Source organism: Anolis carolinensis, unplaced genomic scaffold, assembly GCF_035594765.1.
Source record: "Anolis carolinensis isolate JA03-04 unplaced genomic scaffold, rAnoCar3.1.pri scaffold_14, whole genome shotgun sequence".
Taxonomy (NCBI): Eukaryota; Metazoa; Chordata; class Lepidosauria; order Squamata; family Dactyloidae; genus Anolis; species Anolis carolinensis.
In genome coordinates, this window is record NW_026943825.1 from 2,678,969 (window position 1) to 2,683,968 (window position 5,000).

Consider the following 5,000-nt stretch of genomic DNA (forward strand, 5'->3'; position numbering starts at 1 on the left):
CAACAAAAAGAAAAGAAAAATAAAGTCCTAATTAGAGGGAGAGGAATAATTTTTTTTATCCAATTGCTGCCAGTTTAGAGGGCTAATCTCTGCCCACTTGGTTGCCTAGCAACCAAGGGACAGCCAGGTTTCAGTTAGGGGACAGGCAGATTTAGGCCTCACTTAGGCTTCTTCCACAGATTATCAGATTTGCACTGGATTATATGGCAGTGTAGACTCAAGGCCCTTCCACACAGCTATATAACCCATTTATAATCTTATATTATCTGCTTTGCACTGGATTATCTTGAGTCCACACTGCCATATAATCCACTTCAGTGTGCATTTTATACAGCTGTGAAGAAGGGGCCTCAGATAATCCAGTTCTGAGCAGATAATATAAGATTAGAAATATACAGTAGAGTCTCACTTATCCAACGTAAACAGGCCGGCAGGATAAGTGAATATGTTGGATAATAAGAAGGGATTCAGGAAAAGCCAATTAAACATCAAATTAGGTAATCGTTATACAAATTAAGCACCAAAACATCATATTATACAACAAATTTGACAGAAAAAGGAGTTCCATGCGCAGTAATGCTATGTAGTATTTACAGTAGAGTCTCACTTATCCAACACTCGCTTATCCAACGTTCTGGATTATCCAATGCATTTTTGTAGTCAATGCTTTCAATATATCGTGATATTTTGGTGCTAAATTCATAAATACAGTAATTATTATATAGCATTACTGTGTACTGAACTACTTTTTCTGACAAATTTGTTGTCTAACATGATGTTTTGGTGCTTAATTTGTAAAATCAACTTAATTTGATGTTTAATAGGGTTATCCTTAATTCCTCATTATCCAACATATTCGCTTATCCAACGTTCTGCCGGCCCGTTTATGTTGGATAAGTGAGACTCTACTGTACTGTATTTACAAATTTACCACTAAAATATCACAATGAATTTAAAACACTGACTACAAAAACATTGATTATGAAAAGGCAGACTGCGTTGGATAATCCAGAACATTGTATAAGCGAATGTTGGATAAGTGAGATTCTTCTTTAATATGAAATAATTACTGGGATAGAATAATGCAGAACAATATAATCTCTAAAACCAGGACAGTAAATAAACAGGGGAATTCCACACAGGAAACAATCAGGGCCAGCTAACACCTCCCAACAAAGTATTCCCATCATCAAAGTCTGGAAAATCCTCTGTTTTCTCAGGGCCACAGACAGTAGAAGCACATAAAATATCGCAAACAACACCACTCTGAAAACAAGGGAATTCCAGACAGGAAACAATCAGGGCCAGCTAACACCTCCCAACAAAGTATTCCCATCATCAAAGTCTGGCAAATCCTCTGTTTTCTCAGGGCCACAGACAGTAGAAGCACATAAAATATCGCAAACAACACCACTCTGAAAACAAGGGAATTCCAGACAGGAAACAATCAGGGCCAGCTAACACCTCCCAACAAAGTATTCCCATCATCAAAGTCTGGCAAATCCTCTGTTTTCTCAGGGCCACAGACAGTAGAAGCACATAAAATATCGCAAACAACACCACTCTGAAAACAAGGGAATTCCAGACAGGAAACAATCAGGGCCAGCTAACACCTCCCAACAAAAAATTCACTCAGGGAGGAAACAGCCAGGCTTTAAAGCTGCAAGGCCATTACATCCTAATCATTTTCCCTAATTGCAGCATTCATACTTGCCTCCAACAAACAAAAAAAACCAATCAGAAATATTGTATATTCACAACCTTTAGGAAATAATATCCCCTGATGGCGCAGCGTGTTAAAGCGCTGAGCTGCTGAACTTCTGGACCGAAAGGCCACAGGTTTGAATTGGGGGAGCGGAGAGAGCCCCCACTGTTAGCCCCAGCTTCTGCCAACCCAGAAATTCAAAAACATGCAAATGTGAGTGCATCAATAGGTACTGCTCCGGTGGGAAGGTAACGCCGCTCCACGTAGTCATCCCCCATGACCTTGGAGGAGTCTATGGACAAGGCCGGCTCTTCGGCTTAGAAATGGAGATGAGCACCAACCTCCAGAGTCAGACACGACTGGACTTAATGTCTGGGGAAAACCTTGACCCTTGACCTTAACTACCACCAATTCCTCAAGACTTTATTTCCCAGACCACCAGACTTCGCCACAGCAACGCGTGGCAGGGCACAGCTAGTCTATATATATATATATATCCCTCCTTATATGATTATATATATTATCCTTCCTTAATATTATTATATATATTATATAATATATATATGTGTGTGTGTTTGTGTGTGTGTGTACTCATATATATATATATATATCTCTCTCCCTCTTCTCCCTGGGCATGAAATATGAATGGAGAGAACAGCTGTCTCTTCCGAAACCCCGCCCATTCCCTTGGGTCCTTGCCTTGCAGCCAATAAGAAGCCGGTGCTGTCTATGCTATTTGCATAGTGCGCTGGAGCAGCCAATGGGAAACATTGTGGGCGGGGCCGACGGGCGTCGGAGGCGCTTATATAGGAAGAAGAAGCTTTTCTTCGGAGCGGCAGAAGCGGGCGTTGCAATACCGGGAGCGGTCTGTAGATGGCAGTGCGGCGCAAAGAGCGCGACACGCAATGGCGCGACACGTGTGAACGCAAAGACACGTGAAATCCGCGATAAAGAGGAATGGGCTCCAAGGAGGAGAAGCAAAGGAAAAGGTGGCCCCGCTATTGAAAGGTAAGTCTATTAAAAGGGTGGGAATCAGAAATGGTCCTTGGGTGGACTACAACTCCCAGAATCCCCTGCAAACAAAGTACAGAACTTCCAGTTCTGTTTGCACTGGAGGTGGGAATGCACGACTTTCTCAATGAAAGTTGTCTGGGGATGATGGGACTTGTGATGGTGATGATATAACAATTATAGAGTTAAATGATTATATTGTATATTTTCTTATGTATGAATGCTTATCTTATGTATGTATGTGTGTGTGTATTATACACACGCATATATCCATATATTCATACATATATCTATACGTATATTCAGAATATTAATATAATACATACAGTAGAGTCTCACTTATCCAACATAAACGGGCCAGCAGAATGTTGGATAAGCGAATATGTTGGATGATAAGGAGAGATTAAGAAAAACCCTATTAAATATCAAAATAGGTTATGATTTTACAAATGAAGCACCAAAACTTCATGTTATACAACAAATTTGACAGAAAAAGTAGTTCATTACACATTAATGCTATGTAGTAATTACTGTATTTACGAATTTAGCACCAAAATATCACGATATATTGAAAACATTGACTACAAAAATGCGTTGGATAATCCAGAACGTTGGATAAGTGAGTGTTGGATAAGTGAGACTCTACTGTATGTATATTCAGAATATATAAATAATATATATACATATTATAATTAATATAATATATAAACAATATAATATAATATAATCCATATATTCATACATATATCCATTTGTATATTCAGAATATATAAATAATATATACATATTATAATTGATATAATATATATAAACTATGTAATATAATTAATATAATATAATCCATATATTCATTCATCCATACGTATATTCAGAATATAATATAATATAGAAATAATATATATACATATTATAATTGATATAATATATATAAACAATATAATATAATTAATATAATATAATCCAAATATTCATACATGCATCCATACGTATGTTCAGAATATAATATAATATAGAAATAATATATATACATATTATAATTGATATAATATATATGAACAATATAATATTATTAATATAATATCCATATATTCATACATGCATCCATACGTATGTTCAGAATGTAATATAATATATGAATATATATATATTATAATTGATATAATATATATAAACAATATAATACAGTAGAGTCTCACTTATCCAAGCTAAACGGGCTGGCAGAAGCTTGGATAAGCGAATATCTTGGATAACAAGGAGGGATTAAGGAAAAGCCTATTAAACATCCAATTAAGTTACGATTTTACAAAATAAGCACCAAAGCATCATGTTATACAACAAATTTGACAGAAAAAGTAGTTCAATACACAGTAATGTTATGTTGTAATTACTGTATTTACGAATTTAGCACCAAAATATCACGATGTATTGAAAACATTGACCACAAAAATGCCTTGGATAATCCAGAAGCTTGGATAAGCGAAGCTTGGATAAGTGAGACTCTACTGTATAATTAATATAATATAATCCATATATTCATACATACATCCATATGTATATTCAGAATAAATAATATATATATACATACTATAATTAATATAATATATAAACAATATAATATAATCCATATATTCATACATCCATCCATAAGTATATTCAGAATATATTATAATATATAAATAATATAGATACATATTATAATTAATATAATATATATAATATAATGTTTTTAAAAATTAATATCTTAAGTAATATAAGTAATATAATATATATGGAAATGCAATGTCTTTTCTGGGAAGAAAGCGCTCTAAAGTGACAAATTTCTCACCTTCATGAGATATTATTATTATTATTATTATTAAATTATTATTATTATTTTCCCATGCATTTTCCAAGGGTTTAACCTGCAAGTAAGATTTTCCTTTCCTTCCTTATCTTGTCTCTTTCTCTAATTCCTTCTTTTTTCCCTTCCCTTCATCCTTTCTTTTTCCCCTTCTTTCCTCCTTCCTTCCTGTTCTCTCTCCTTCCCTCCTTCCTTCCCCAACCTCCTTCCTTTCGTTCTGTTTCCTTCCTTTCTTTTTCCCCTTCTTTTCCTGCCCACTCTTCCATTCTTTCCGTCCTTCGTTTCTATTATTCCTTTCCTACCTTCCTTTTACCTTCCGTCTATCCATCCTTCCTTTTTTCCCCTTCTTCCTTTTCTTTCCATTCTTTCCATTCTTCATTCCTGGTCTTCTTTTCCTTCCCTTCCTTCCTTTTTTCTCCCTTCTATCCATCCTTTCTTTCCCTT